This window comes from Apis mellifera, linkage group LG1 (genome assembly GCF_003254395.2).
Source record: "Apis mellifera strain DH4 linkage group LG1, Amel_HAv3.1, whole genome shotgun sequence".
NCBI classification, from domain to species: Eukaryota; Metazoa; Arthropoda; class Insecta; order Hymenoptera; family Apidae; genus Apis; species Apis mellifera.
In genome coordinates, this window is record NC_037638.1 from 2,673,176 (window position 1) to 2,690,269 (window position 17,094).

General features: G+C 38.8%; 1 protein-coding gene across 13 annotated transcripts in view; it reads left to right on the top strand.

The window, feature by feature from the left end:
• The first annotated feature begins 1,160 nt into the window (after nucleotides 1-1,160).
• Nucleotides 1,161-17,094, top strand: part of LOC410758 (mRNA decay activator protein ZFP36L3) — a 445,131-nt gene continuing 429,197 nt past the window's right edge. For 9 of the 13 annotated variants that reach the window (XM_026438982.1, XM_026439001.1, XM_026439016.1 and 6 more), the window contains exon 1: nucleotides 1,623-1,979. The gene's annotated coding sequence lies outside the window, so the exon portion shown is untranslated. Of the gene's footprint in view, nucleotides 1,980-5,746; nucleotides 6,275-16,358; nucleotides 16,600-17,094 lie in introns of those variants that run through there. The other 4 variants (XM_026439028.1, XM_016913949.2, XM_026438998.1 and 1 more) reach the window with 4 other exon arrangements.

Consider the following 17,094-nt stretch of genomic DNA (forward strand, 5'->3'; position numbering starts at 1 on the left):
AAGATTACGCCGATGTATAGTACACGCGTTTGCAAGTACTGTTTCGTAGAGGTAGGAACGAGAAGAGACGAGCGAAGAAAAAGCAAGAAAGAGAGATTGACTAACCCTCTTCTACCCGCGGCGAGCGTGATAGTGAGCGGGCGATGCGCGACCAAACCTAACCTAACTCCATTGCCGGTTCTCCAGCAGGGTAAGCAGGCTGGGTCGTCAGGCGACACGGGAAAGAAAGAGATGGACTAATGAAGAGTGTGGGTGGTGGGGACTAGATCGGCGCATGCGCGCCAACAACGCTTATTGAGCCATGGAGAGGGGCGGTTGGTGCCTCATCGTCGGCGGCGGCGACGGCGGCAGCGGTGGTGGCGGTGACGGCGACGTGGCATGGTATACGGCCGCATGGGTGCAGCGAGGGGCGAGACGGGTAGCTCATATTATGCGGGGGAAGGGATCCTGGCTCCTCGTAGTCGGGAAAAGGAGGGAAAAGGAAGATAAACGATGGTCGAATAAAGATAGAAGAAGGGTAAAGCGAGCGAGAGAGAGGGAACGAGAGAAAGAGAAAGATGGAAAGAGAGAGCGAGACGGTGTATGTCACGAAAGTTCGTACGTACGATCAAGTGAGACGGAGCCAGGAGATCTAACGAAGATAGGGTGAGAATGATAAAGCGAAGGGAGTACGCGAAGGGGAGCGGGACAGAGAGAGAGAAAGAGAGAAAGAGAGAGAGAGGAAGTGAGAGAGAGAGAGAGAGAGAGAGAGAGAGAGAGAAAACGAGGGAGTCCGAATTAGTGAGGGTGCATAGTTGTGCGATAGATGGTAGAAGGAGAGGAGACATAAAGCCGTTGCGTATTAGACGAAGAACGAGCGAGAGAGATATAAAATGTTAGACGGAGAAGAGAAGAATTGATGGTCGAGTGTGTGAATCGTACAAGACCGTAGGTGTGATTAAGCGAGACAGACGGAGGGGAATGTGAAGGAACGAACGAAATGGTATGAGAAAGCGGCTGGAGAGAAGGAAAGAGAGAGTAGGAGAAATAGATTGGTGTGCGTGTGGTAGGGCGAAGAGTGAGAAAGGTAGAAGGCGGGCAAGTAGTGGAAGAGAAGTGGTGGGACAAGTGAGGTGGGGGCGAAAGGGGAAAGCGGCAGAGGGGAGGGGGAGGGGTGAGGGGGCGCTGGCATCGGACAGTCGGTGTCGCGCCAGGCCCCCGCTAGCGGCTAGCCAAGCAAGCAGCAAGCAGTCGCAATCCCGTCGCCTAACCAGCATTGCTCGCCTTACCTTTTCACCCTCTTATAAAATCGTCAGCTGCATATATTTGCCCCGTTCCATCAGCCGGTCCCTCCGACGTCGTTCGTCGTTGTTCGTCGTCGCCATTGCTGCCGCCACCGCCGCCGTCGCCGCTGCTGCTACTGCCGTCGTCATCGTCGCACACGCAGTACGTCGTCGTTATTGCTCTTGCAATCGTCGTCTAGTCGCGCGTGGTTTTTAGCAGCGGATGTATCGAAGGGAAAGCGCGAGCGAACATAAAAACGGAATTCTTGTGTTCGAGTAAACTGATTATGAGTTGGAACAGTGCAGCAGTTGAGCACACATCCGGGCCAGCGTTGTTAAAGTGAGAACAAGTTTTCGTGGTTTTCTTCGTGTGTCGCGATCCGGCTGATCGACCGGAACTGTAAAGTGAGAGTAATAAAAGGAAAAGTATATTTTTCGCCGTTTCTCGTTAGTGAGAAAGAGAGCAAGTGCAGCGTCGAAAGGAAACGGCTATTAAAGCGAAGCTCGTATGTCACACGTTGAAAGAACAAGCCGTGTCATCGTTGAAATAAGTGCTGACAAATAAGATATATATGTACTTTTGTGTGTTGTTCGTTACTACAGTGAGAAGTTGCAAGCTCCAAAGAAGCAGCGAAGTCTCACCGACCGCCTAACCTGTCACGGTGACCGACATCACGGCGAGATCGCGGCTGATACCTCCGCGTGTTCCGGCGCAAGGTAGTACAGAGCTCTCTATTTTACGATACATATGTATGTGTACGTGTACATCTATATATGTTCGTATACGTGCAGCTATAGAGCAATAAGTCGTACACGCCATTGCCCGCGCGTGGGCGCTGTGCTGTATGCATTTGGACATATATTATGGTTTACCTCGTCATACCGATGACGTCATCGTTTCCGTAATTGCGTTTTTTACGCCGTTGCAGAAACGACGATGTACCATTTTATTTGTTTATGCTGTTCACGAGCTACTTAGATTATTTTACGAAACTCATTTTACATATTTTTCACTCGGATGTTCATTCCGCTTATCGCGTGTCGTTGACTCATTTGAATTGTCGCCACATTTTTTACGTTTCTGTTCGGTAGCAGACTTATCGTTGTTCCATATTGCACGCGATTTTGTTCACCATACGGCAACCAAGGTTGTCATAAGATACATAACCTTCGAATCGTAGGTATGTCTGTCATTATTAAAATTGTTGATCTTAATGCGCGCGTGTTATCGTTGTTTTCTTCGTTACCACCGCAACGCAGAAAAAAACGCGCGCAAATACATTACTGCGGTTCTTGAATTTGCACATGAAATTATTGACATCTTGACCTGTCACGTTTTCGTTTCTACACGAACCTTTCATTGAGAATCGTTGTAAAGTTCCATTGTAAGTGTCACACAAAACCCACGTATTAAACCCGTGTAACGCACGTTACGTGTGCAAATATCCAACAACCGATTAACCACGTGTCATTAAATTCTCCTTTCTTCACGCGGTGCAAGAGTCGTTAACGTGACGCTTTTTATCGCGGTATTTTACTCCATTTCGATAATACCATCTCTACTTTTTTCTTAATATTATTTTACATTATTCCATAGTTTCGAATTTTATATTCAACCGGTTTCGTCGTGAAAGTTGTGTATAATTTAATGACTCGCTCGCTGTTTGCGATCCACGGCAAAAGTGCCCGACGATATAATTCTCGTGAAGTTTTCCTTCCACGGGTAAAAATACCGTGGATGTAGACAGGTCTGAAGCTTGGTATGCCTCTAGGGCTCGTGGTTACTGATGTAGATGCATCACCTGTACCGGGCACGTTCCTAAAACAAGATAATATGATGCGTGAGAAGAGCACTCGCGAAACTCGTTACTTTAGAGTGTCTAGCTGGTGGCTGTGATAAATATCGTGACTCCTATTTTTTTCACAAATGGTAGAATAACGTTTCACTATTTTCCACAGATTCTTTATCGTGATGTACACATTCATTTCCCATTGAAATTCTTTTTTTTTGAACATATTATGAAGTGTTTTTTGACAAGCATCGACTACCAATCAAGCAAATACGTATTTTATATTTCGTTAATAATATAAATATCTTTGATGATAAAATCGATGAATATAATACCTAATGATTAGTGGATTTTATTTTTATAAATAAAAATATAGTTTTCTGATATTATTTATGACGTATTTTTTCAACTGTGCAAGAGACTGAGATTTTTCCATCATCTCGCGTTCCAATGTGAATATATATGCGAGTTATTTGTAGTTTTGATTTTTTTTTCGGAGTAAATATTAGAAACGTTTGAAAATCATAAATATTAGCGAAATATTCTTTTCTAAAATATTTCATTATATAAAGATTTAGTTTTTATATTTTGCAATTAAATTGCGCCTACATTATTGAATATAAATCTGAAATAAAATTTAAAATTTAATATTAATAAATCCAATAAATTTAGAAATATATTCCCGAATTATTACATTTTATTTCGATCGACGATAAATCAAAATACAAAGTTAATGTATATCTTAGGAATTTTCTAAAAATATTTATAACTAATATTTCTGTAACAATCTTGTTGAAAGAAAAATTGAAAAGAAAGCTCGAAAAGAAATCGATATATCTATATCTTATCATCATTTTTCTTTTATCTATTTTCCAACGATTAATCCCCCTAATTAATGGAGATAAATGCTATTTTAATATACATAACGAAAGACCAATTTCTACGGCTTGTGAATGTTGAACTGAAATGATGCGAAATACATCCTACACGTATCGGTACACGAACTCTACGCATCAAATTACAGTACCTTTGTGGGCGTGTCCCACTAACATTCCGACCTCGGTGTCTTTTATCCTATTCAATCTTACATTAGTATAGTACATACTCCGAACCCTTTTTAAAACACGGCGTCCTTGTTTATAGCGATCACAGGAAGTCACACCTATGTGACGGTGCTGTATAGATCGCGTGCATGCCGGAAGTATTGTTGAAGATTGAAATAAAAAAAAACGAGTAATAATAGAAACGCGAACTCTTCCAAAATTTTATCTTTGGCATAATTGTTTTTTTTTTTCGCGATTCTTGTTCGCGTGTATATTGAGATTAGATCTGTTTGATCGAATAGTGGAAAAATGTTGCTTGCTTGTTTGATGATTTGATTAAAATTGAAATTAAAATTGAATGAGAACTCGTTTCGATCGATCATGCTTATTGAATACGTTGGAGTTCATTTTTAACTCTCTTATGTAGGATTAACTAATAATGTTAATGCATTGAGCTACAATTTATAGGTTATAGATACGTTTTTTTCAAAGATTTTAGTCAACAAGTTATGATATCTACTTAAAGTTTAGTGATTTGATACTAATATTACTGGCAATTGTATTTTTCTTGCAATAATCTAATATGAGATTGAAACTTTTGTACCATTTTGAAGTATCTTGAAATAGTTGAATTCTTTTTGTTAGCATAGGAATTTTATCTCCATTATATCTCTATTATCTCGTTATAGAGCGGTAAATATAAATAAGCTTGAAAAAAATTTGCAAATGAACGATGAATTATATAAAATTCAATTTATTTTTGCCATTTTCGCAATTTGTATAAACACGTTATCTACGTTGAATAAAATGTGTTATCTATCTATGTTATCTATTCTGCGCCGTCGCTTTTCAAGATAGTTTTATTTTTCTTTTCTCCATGAAAATTGATATATCTTGTATATTCAAAGATGATGCTACGAATGAATTTTTATCATTATTAAAAGGAAATCTTTAATTCATGCATTATAAAAATAGAAATGTTAAACTCGGTATTTTGAACCGTTTAAACAATTTTCATCCGGCAATTATTCGAATTCAGTGTTGAATTAGGAAACATCAACGTGAGTAATTCTTCTATAATCGGTAGGAATTATCCCATGACATCATCGTCTTTGATCACGGAACATGGATATAGCGAGCGAAATAGAAATAAAGAGATAGAATGAGGGGGAGAGAGAGAGAGAGAGAGAGAGAGAGAGAAGCCTGTGTTATGGACTGCATGACGTAACCGAGTCGAAATTATCTTGGTTAATAGTGTGTCAGAAGTTCTAGTTTCCCGCGAGCCGTCCAGCTTCGTGTGTTTCCACGTTTTTGTCACGCTTTTACGGTAAAACCGTTCCCGAAAATAAAACACACAGAAATTGTGTATAGAGTTACAAACGCGGTAGGGATCCCCGGCGAAGAACTTCTATTTATACCGTTTCGTGTTGGTTGGGTGCCAACAGAAATCACATTTATATCAAATGTCGTTAATTTACAATCCTCGCAAAACATCCGCGGGCGAATTTTCGCCGGTCGTGCCGGCAAGGATCGCGGACGCGGCCCTCGAAGTCGTAAATCGTTTCACAGATCGTCCGACTGGTTACACGCGACGCCACGCCAGATATATGCGCTTCTAATCGCGGTATTTCTGCCTCCGTGTCGTCGCGCGACTCTTCCAGGACAACATAATAACACCGCGATGTCCGCGGTCGGTATGGGAAAACTTATCGACGCGCGGTCGGGTCGATCGATAACTCGAGAAGGCCATCTGGATTACGAACCGAGGCGAAACTTCGTTTCCAACGTGCACATAACCGTGTGTATATAACCACGGTATAGAAATGCTCGCGCACCAGTTGCATCCGTGTGAACGTGGAAAGCGTACGAAAAAGAGGCGCGCTATTGTAGGATTACGCCGTTGTGTCGCGTCGCGTCGCGTCGTGTCGTCGTGCGAGATGAGCGAGAAGAGTGGAAGAGATATGAAAGCGGATACGTGGCCGGTGTATACGTTGCAGGCTTATTAGAAGCTCATCAAAGAAAGTTGACGGGGAGGGAGCGGGAAGAGGTAGTGTGGCGCGCGCGCAGGGGACACACTTGCGAACGACAACGCAATCCGTGAGACGCGTCGTTGCGTTACGTTGAAGGACAGGCGAGCCGTCGAGGCTGAAAGCACAAAGGAGCAACGAGTGTATACACAGTGTGTATAACGTGTTGGCAACGTTAACGATGAGAAAGAGAAAGGGAGAGAAAGCTCGAAGCCTTAAGGTCGATTCTGGTGTCTGTCCCTGAACATTTCTGGGCATCGTGTACGTGTGTAGGCGGGGTGGGTGTGCCTCGTTTTAATTTTAGTCCCGTGACAGGCTACTCTCGCGAGGGAGAGATAGGTGGCGTTGACCCGCCAACGTAACCTACAAATATTTCTCTCTTTCTCCCGTCATCGCTCCCGCTCTCTGTCGTTGTGTCTCGCTCGCTCTCTCGCTCTCTCTCTCTCTCTCTCTCTCTCTCCGGACCACTAGCGCGCATATGCCTCGAGCGATACATCAACGAAAATCCACGGGTGTTCTTATGTTCCCCTTTTTCGGACGCTTGAACGAACTTATAGTCTTACAACATTCCCCTTCTCTCTCTCTTTTCATCCGGATCTTTTATATATATATATATATATATATATATATATTCCGTCTCTCCGTCTTCATTCCTCTTTTTCCTCGTGGCTGACCTATCTCTTCGCGTTACGTGTAGATCGATCGAAAAATTGCATCTTATGGAGACACATTTTTATTTCACGTTCGGAAGGTATCTGTTTTATTTTTAAAATCTTGTGAAAAATAGTTCTATAAGATGTTCTTTTCCTTATAACATAGTAAAATTGGTTTCTCGCGTGAAAAATTCAGTAGCATATAGCTAGATATCTGTCGCTTACAAGTTTACGTATCATACGCGTCTCTCCTCTTGATTCTCTTTTTAGTTCAAATAGCTGTATTACTTTAAGATTTAATAATTTGATATAATATTTAGTAACAAAAAGTCCATTGTATTTACTTTAACTTGCCATTTCAACAATTCCGTAATAAATATCATTAGTTCGCGAATTATTCCGCAAGAGGGCTCACGTGCTCCGAAACTACGCACAAAGATTCGTAATATCGAACGGTCCGGCGTGTATTTTTTAACGTTGTTACAAAAAAAAAAAAAAGAAAGAGAAAAAAAAACGAGGATTAGAGAGAGAGAGGGAGGGGGGATAGAAAACGGTCGGATTGTTTTTAATTTAAAAGCGGGCCGATCGTAATTCTGTTTTCCTAGCGAACTAGCCGGGGCTGATGGTACATTCATTGCTATAGAATTTGATTTCGCAGAAAACGATAAATATTCAAGGGCACACACGGTCGAAACGCGTTTCGCTGCGCGCACGCTCACACGTGCACACACGTGCGGCCGTGTAGAATGTTCCCATGTGGAATTTCATCGTTGAGAGCATTTTGCACTGTGACGGTACACGTATAGCGGCCGACTTCTCGACAATGAGTCAGAATGAATGATTTGCAAGCGTTGAAATGCATGAACGAGCAAGCCGAGCGCGACGTCCGATTGGACGGCTGCCTCTCCGTAGTCGCGCCCTCGCCATCCTGCACGAATTTATGGCTTCAAAGCGTCCCGATGCATCTACTCTGTGGCGTCAAATTGCTTTCCAGCGGTTTTTTAGCGTGTCCCCGCAACGTCCCCTGTATTGCGACACTTTTACGTTAAATCTAATTATATTTCGCCGTCCGACGATAGTCCGTTTGATCGGCAGGGTAGGAGATGATGCCCCGTTCTTCTTTGTCTTTTCCCTGTATTTTTCCACATTCTGTTCGCCCAATGGAATATTTTTCTCTTCGTGAGAATTTTTTTCCCCATATTTGTCTTTTTTTTTTCTTTTTTTCTTATTTCACTTCTCGAACGGTCTATTATGCGAAGAAGAATGCCAGAATATCAGCTATGCATATTTGAGATAATTTGATTTTAGTATTATAGTCCACCGTTAGCGTGAATATTGTTCAATGATTTTAGAGAGTATTGTTCATAACGCGAAGTTTATACCTGTACTTACACCAAAGAGAAAATAAGCGGAAAGATAATAGTTACTTTACCTTTTTTTTTTTTTTTCCTAGCATTGTAGAATATTGAAACGAAATAAGAATTTTTCCTTTCTACGTAATTGTAAAAAAACAAGAAGCGTTTCAGTCATTTTATTAATATTCGAATAATCATTACTATGCACGAAGCTTTACGACTTTTGACGCAATGTAAATTAGTACTAATAAAATAAATGGAAAATAATCGGAATGCGAAAAAATAGAAATATTTTGTTTTTTTCTCACGTCAACTTATTACAGTATGATTATTCTATATAATCTTTTGATCACGTAGATAGAAACATAATTTTTTGCGACAATTCATCCGATTTTCTGTCTCGAAACGTGCAGGTACGATGTTTGTAAAAAAAAAAAAAAAAAAAGAAAGAAGGAGAAGAAACAAAAAAAAAAAAAAAAGGAAAAGAACGATCGCTGCATGAAGGCTCGTTCCGACGGAAAATATTCAACGTGTAATTACACGGCCATTTCTACCGAAATAGTCGAGAGGTTATAGCGGTGCCGTTCTCGAGTTTAGTGAAAATGATACTGCGTTGCGACACGCCGCGATGCGCATGCTTTTCCTAATGTAATGAGAAGTGGCGCCTCTCTGCGAATGTATTCTTTCGCGTAGTTTTCTTTCCAATTCGAACGTGTAACATCAAACATGTTGTTGATCTGAGAATTTTGCACATCGGTGAATATCACTCTTCAAATTTTCTTTAAATTTTCTTAACTTTTTCAAATTGGTATCGTTTTCAATTTTAACATTCGGATAGTTAATATTGATTCTATTAAGAGTAGGAATATTTTTGAGGTTAAGGCTTTTCAATATCAAGTCTTTCGAAAGTATTTTTTGTAATTGGACGTTGTTCCTATTTTGGAGGCATTTTTTATCTCACGCTTAATTTATTAATGAAAAATAATTCGCTCCCTTGAGGAAATATATCTGTTTATACATGTATATACGAGATGATATATTTTTAGCATTTCTTGGCTTGGAAAATGAAGTTGGCAAGGGAAACGTTTGATACGTTGTTGCATTAATATTATAACAAAGTAGTCTCTGATTTAATGAGGAGATGCTTTTAATGTTTGTAAAATGATCTTTGAAGGTGGTATAATTAGGATAGTGAAATACATCTTGTATTTTATTTTAATGAATTTATTTCAAACGTTATAAAAATTACTTGGCAAAAAAATAGGATAAAAATATTTATTTAACTTGTTTCTTTCTAAATGGATATAAAATGATTTCCTCTACCTAGTATTTTATATTCATTTTTAACCGAAGGTTACATTTTTGAAATTTGAAATGAAAAATAACAATATAACACGAAGCGTTTTAATTTAATATAAGATAAAATTAAAACGCGAGCCATTATTCAACGAATCTTTAGCGGGAAATAAAATTTTTCTTGGAAAAATTTATCATTTGCATTTCAGTTGTCCTCAAACATTTGAGAGTACATGTATATGTACATACAATTTTCACTCACATTATCTCTCATTATACTCAATTTTAACACAAGCCATATTGAAATCACTATCTAAATATTATATTGTTAACTTAGCGTGGAATTAATATACGTTTCAAACAAATTTCAAAAATTTTTTCACCAAATATTATTAACAATTTAAATATACTTAAAACTGATTAAAAAAAAAAATTAATCGTTTAAAAATTTTTCAAACCAACCATCTAAAATCTTAAATATAACATATAAAATGTTTAAAAAAATGTTAAACACGAATATTATCGTATCATCGTTTTATTTTAAAACGTGCGTTGTTTCGAACAAACGAATATCAGGAATATTTGTCGAAAGGAATTATAAATTATTATTATAGACGACGAATGATAAACCATTTAAGAGAGGGAGAAATATATATTGACAAGTGAAGAATCGTGAATAAATTGCTTCATTTCCATCCTTTCGAAAACGGGGAAAATAGCTGCGTTATTTATGAGTTAACATGATAAATTTCTGTTACTTGCAATATGAATATAAAATCGATGGGAGGGGGGGAAAAAAAAAAAAAAATTAACAGGAAATATAATACTTATACGAACCGGACGAATCGTTTCGAACTTTTATTTACTGCCGTATAAATTTCTCTTCAACGTTAAACTACTACATCCGAAATCCTATTATTCAAACTCTTCCGCGTGATACCCGGAACAATTAAACAGTCCATTCGTATTCGATCGTTGAAACGATATACCCGATACAGTTACAACGGAAATCAATGTCTTGTATTATTTTTTCTTCTATCCTTTTACGTATCAAGTTTTCTTTCTTTTTTTTCTTCAAAATTCAATCAAAGAAGGCATACATTCTCAATCACCAAAAGGAATAACTTCCATCATTTATATAGTTATATAACGCTTAACTCCTATAAACGAATATCGGATCTTCTTTTCGAAAAATTAAAACTCAATTACCAAAAAAAAAAAAATTTAAAACGCTACTAACTTCCAATAATTACCTTTTCAAAATTAATTGATAATCATCCGGATAATTTCCCTTGTCACGGATGTTCCTCCCGAAATATGCTCGATCGTGAAATCAGATAACTTGTTATTTCATAGCCACTTAAATTCCCGAAAGGTGTAGGTGTAAAGCGCGATGGCGCGTGTGCGCGCTCCCACCCACGCTCACTCTCACACTCGCTGCCCGAAACACGTCGAATCCATGCGCGCATGTGTGCGTACATGTCTGTGTGTGTGTAGGTTCGAACTGATGCCCGCGAATCGCCGATCAATATCGCCATTGTTTTCCATTCAGCTGATAATACCGTTGGCTTTCGAAGTATGGCGTGTTCGGGTCTTATTGTAGAAGTTGCCTCGTTCAGCTCAGCCTTCCACGAGGCAAATTTCAGTTGTTTTAAATACTTAGCGTACCCGCCCTCCCTCCTTCCATTTTATATATATAAACTCGTCCAAAACTCTCTGCTCGAAAACGATCGACGACACGTAATCTTAATCGGCGAGGATGCTTTCTCTATTCGGAAATTTTTGAATTTTGCAAAACACTTTCCTTTCTTGTTCCTCTCATTCGAGGGACTATCATGAAAGTAGAGAATTTGGAGAGTAAAAATTCGTACGCGTAGCGATGCGTAGAGCGTTTGAGCGAGATCCAACGGACGATGACATCATTGGATAATTGCCGGATGAAATCACTGTTATTTGGGAAACTTGCGTGTAATGGAGATTTTTTTTTTTTTTTTTAGAATTGTGACGAGCGTAAAACGTAAAGGATACGTGATCTTCCACTATCTTTTTTATTATTTTGAAACGTGTTGATGCGCGTACAACAATATAGAAAACGCGCGAATACGTTTTCGAGCGTTTCGTCGATATTGGTGGGGGGAGAAAGAGGAATTTTTGTCGAAGGGAGGAGGACGGACGGTATAGCAGGTTGGGAACAGTCAAACCGGGGATAATCGATGATTGTCTAACACCTGTCACAGCGGTTCCACCGTGAAATACGTGTCAACCGTGGTGAATGCAGATCGATGGAAGGATCCATCGGTATCGGTGGAGGAGGAGGAGGAGGCCTTGGGCTTTTATTGCTCCCGCAGACATAGAGAGGTTTTCCCTGCAAGTTATACATATACCTTCCTTCTATGGCCACGCACAAAAGAACACAATTCTATAGGAGTATACCCGACAATCTTCTTAAAAGGCTGGCAAGAGTCAAACAACATGGATAGATAAAAAGCGTGCACCTGAGTTTTGATTTCACTGGGAAAACATTTCACGTTTATTGTCGTGACGATCTCATATTGACTTTAATCCTAATCTGATCGGTGTACGCGTTACAGTGAGAATTAAGGAAAGTTTCTTTTTGTTTTGTTTTGTTTTTTTTTTTTGATGAATTATTCGTGGATATGTTTGTTAATTATATACATTTATCAAATTTATTACATTTCTGCGTTAAAATCGATATATATATATAATTTATATATAAAATCGATTTATACAATTTCTCGTATAAATAATTACGAGTGGAAATAATCGTGATGATATTATTTTGCAACTTCGAGAGTTGAATCTCCATGGTCCATGCAATGCTGCCATCTTCAGTTGAAATATTCTAATATATTTTTCATTTTTCAAGAGATGTCTCGATATCTCCACCCATATTTTTTACCTTTTAAGCGAAATCAAGTAAAACGAACTTTTTAGAAATCTAGAAGTTTAATTTATTTATCCTGAAAAAAAAAAAAGGACGACACAGAAAGAAAATGATAAAACTTTTTAGACGGTCCAAAATGGTTAGATAGCATAATTTAACACCGAGAAGAGTAGGTTTATCCAAACTTTCGTTTACGTTACCAGCAATCAGTTAAGGAGTTAACCCGTAACTGGTAAGTTGGGAGTCTGATAGACCCTCAGCAATTTTATCTTTGCAATAATTCAAGAAATACTCGCTGCGAGGCGTTGATCTTATTCTTCCTTTTCTTATTAAAATTAATTAATTCCTAAAAAGCACAAGTTAATAAGAATCCTAAGCTATCGATTCGATTATTATAATTATTAAATTTTCAATTTCTCTCTTCGAAAGTAAAACCCGATCTCTATTAATTTCGATTCTACCAATCGTAAATCAAAAAATAAAATTCTACAGAAACGTTTTAAAATACATATGAATCCAATTTTCGATGAACCGATAAAATTTGCAATGAGTATCTTCCAAAAAAATTGTATTTGACATTTTTCCAATTTTCCCATAGAAATTCATAAATCAAGCGATTAAACTTTTCCATCGAAAAATGTTATTCACCGTTGAAAACGACGCTCAACTAATCGCATCGGCTCGACGATCGATCGATCCATTAACGAGCGAACTTGGAAGTGGAATCGGCTTCGAATCCACGGAATAACGGATACCCTAAAAGTTTCTTCAAGTTCGTCGATGCGTAAGAGCATGAGGAGTGGAGATGGTCGCGCTAGTAGACGATACCGTGTCGTGTCCTCTCTCTCGCATACACCAGATGCCCTGGAATGCGGGGATGCATATGCAAAAACGAACGAGAAGAAATACTTCTTGTCGGCAGGAAGACATCAGACCGCGTTGGAATTCGGCGCGGAGGTTTTAGAGTTGCAGACACACATACACGTACACGCGCGTGTATGTTCGCACAGTGAATGAGGAAGACGTCTTTCTCTTCGCTACTTGACTCGGTGAATTTCAAGATCCTTCTAAAGAATCCGTTTCTTTTTCTTTCTTTTTTTTTTTCTTCTATTTTTCTTCTCCGTATACACTATAGAATGCAAACGATACGACAACCGATGGAAACTCGTAAATATTGTCCCTCCCCTCTCTCCCTCCTTTCCTCCCAAAGCGTATCAAAAATAACGCGCTTCCACCCTGCTCTAAAAATGTATTCCTCCCCTCCTTGTGATTTGGATCTTCTCTCGTTGCTTCGAGTTTCTACACTGGATCACTTCTTCTTACACGTTGTCTCTTCTCGTGAATTGTCTCAGCCGAAATTTGGATCGCGGCGCTTGTTCTCGTTCTTATATAACGATTATTATTATTACTATTTTTTTTTTTTTTGGAAAATTAAATTTCGTATGGAAACAATGATTTGTAAGATTCGTTTGGGACAGCTTATTTCTTTCTTTTAAATTAATCTTTTAGATCAAGCAATTTTAATTTCAACTTCGGCTAAAATAAATTTCAAATTTAAAATCGATTTTCTTGATCGTCTTGTTACTCTCAAAGTAATATCTCGTTTATTATCGTTATTCATATTCGTCTAATCGTTCCTTCGTTCACGATATTTAAAAAAAAAGAGAGAAGAAAAGTTTTTTTCATCGATAACAATATCGAGACCGTTCCATCCACCATGTTGTATGCCCAAAATCCTTTTAGCTAATTTAATCGGTCTTAATTCCATTACAGGCAGCGACAACCCTTAAGCTCGTTGCCAGTTGGAGAGGTATGCTCGTTTTCATTCCGTTAATTTCAATTCCTCCTTTTTTCTCCCCCTCCCTTCCCCCCATTTTATTCACCCCTTCCTTCCTTCCTTCCTTCCCTTCCCTTTCCTCGATCCATTCCATTCGATCCCAACCTGTGCGTGAAGGAAAAATCGTGGAAGCAGCGGCTTCTCGAGTGACCTTCCACGGCTCCACACTAGATAGAAACACGTATCACTTATAAAAATTATATCTCGTTCCCCACCCAGCAATTCTATATCGCTATCGTATCGAATTCGCGTTGATTTACATTTCTTCTTTTTTTTCCCCCACTTTGGATATGTTCATTCTCATAATAAATTCGAGAGATGAAAACTCTCGGGATATTTCACGCTTGTTCTTCATTCTTCATTCTTTCTCGCTTTCGAAATGAAAATGATCCTTTTAAACGGACGATCGATTCTTTATTCCTTCACTTTCGAAATGAAAATGATTTTAAACGGACGATCGATTCTTTATTCCTTCTCACTTTCGAAATGAAAATGATCCTTTTAAACGGACGATCGATTCTTTATTTTTTCTCACTTTCGAAATGAAAATGATCTTTTTAAACGGACGATCGATTCTTCTTTCTTTCTCACTTTCGAAATGAAAATGATCCTTTTAAACGGACGATCGATTCTTCTTTCTTTCTCACTTTCGAAATGAAAATGATCCTTTTAAACGGACGATCGATTCTTTATTTTTTCTCACTTTCGAAATGAAAATGATCCTTTTAAACGGACGATCGATTCTTCTTTCTTTCTCACTTTCGAAATGAAAATGATCCTTTTAAACGATCGATTCTTTATTCCTTCTCACTTTCGAAATGAAAATGATCCTTTTAAACGGACGATCGATTCTTCTTTCCTTCTCACTTTCGAAATGAAAATGATCCTTTTAAACGGACGATCGATTTTTTATTCCTTCTCACTTTCGAAATGAAAATGATCCTTTTAAACGGACGATCGATTCTTTATTCCTTCTCACTTTCGAAATGAAAATAATTCTTTTAAACGGACGATCGATTCTTCTTTCTTTCTCACTTTCGAAATGAAAATGATTCTTTTAAACGGACGATCGATTCTTTATTTTTTCACACTTTCGAAATGAAAATGATCCTTTTAAACGGACGATCGATTCTTTATTCCTTTTCACTTTCGAAATGAAAATGATCCTTTTAAACGGACGATCGATTCTTCATTTCTTCTCACTTTCGAAATGAAAATGATTCTTTTAAACGGACGATCGATTCTTTATTCCTTCTCGTTTTCGAAATGAAAATGATCCTTTTAAACGGATTCTTTCACGATTTCTTGAAAAAAATACGTCTACAGATAAACACACAGCGCGTGTAAAGCGAAACAACGAGGTTGTTCGGATAATCGGCGAGCAGCAGCCGATCGGAAACGTTAAAAATGATTTTTCCTCGGCCCCTTTTCGTTCCGTTTGCCAGTCCTCTTGAACGAGCACGGCAGAGCGGGGCGCTGGTTACTCGGATCACTGGTTGTTTACAATCGGGCGGGATCTCGGCGTTATGAAGTAGACACGCGACCCGTCCGGTTCAAGGTGGATGCTCGCCTCGAAGGTGAAACGTCAAACTCTCGCGTGATCAGCGAGAGATCAAAGGGATGCAGCGGTCCGTGGGATCCGATTAACGCGTGGTCGGTTTGTTGTCACGGGGATGTAGACGTTGAGGCAGGCAGAGTAACGAAGCTGCGATTGGATGCGCCTAACTTTTAATAATTTTTCATAGACCTTCTATTTCCCTCTCTTTCTCTCTCCTTCTTTTTTAATCGAAAATCAAAAGAAAGCTCCTTTCTTCAGAAACGCAAAAGAATTCAATCCACTTTTCAAAATTAATCGTATTATCGAGAAAGATTAGATTCAATCCATATATTTTTCCATCGCTTTTCAATTTCTCGAAAATTAATCGATCGAGAAAGATTAGGTTTTTCTTTTTCTATAACGTCCCACCACCGTTTCCAATCGTCGCCTAATTTCTCGCCTCGATCGTTTAGATTGTTGCCAGGCTTGTCTCGACGGGTAAGGCTTCGATGCAGGTTCCACAGTGGAGACGGACAATTAGGTGTTCAGTGGTTCGTACGCGAATTCGATGCGGACGCATCGAAGGACGTCCTTCGAGAGGAGGGGATGGAGGAAGGAGGAGGCGGAGGGGAAGGAAGGGGTGGTAGGATGAGCAACGCTCTGGCGTCGGCGACGACGTCGACGTCGGCGATCACGAAAAGTCTGTGTGAGAGATATTGATTCGGTCGTCCCTCTTTTTCTGCGGTAGTCACGTGAAAGAAGTGGACGAAGCTCGAAGCCCCGCATTCGTGCACGTATATCGATTCGACCGGGGAGAAAGAGAGAAAGAGGTTCGAGCCAAGTGTTTCGAAACGGCGAAAAAACTGATCACCAGGTGAAAGATAACGAAACCAGGTATATCGATAATATACGTGGAAACAATAACCGATCCGAACCGTGTTCTTCCGTATTCTTCGTTATTCATAATAATAAGATTCGTTCCGTTGCGTTGATCGATGAAAAAATTACTAGGAAATTACTAGAAAGTATATATTCCTTCCATCGGATAATTACGCGATTCTTTCGTGATTTTTCTCTCCAATAAGAAGCCTATATATTTTGCTTCTGCATCTTGATTGACAAACAAATTCTATGATTTTTTTTTTGTCAAAATTATTCTCTCGTTGGAGTAAATTTTTTTGCTCGATCTCGATTAACGAATTCTATGATTTTTTTTTTTTGCGAAATTTATCAAAACTATTCTCTCGTTGGAGTAAATTTCTTTAATAATCCTTTTCCAATTTGTTTCGATCGTAATAAATCTTTTTTTTTTTCTTATACAAATATCCCAAATATTTATAAACAGAATTGCGCGTGGCACGAGTGTTTGCCGGTTTCTTATTTTAGCAC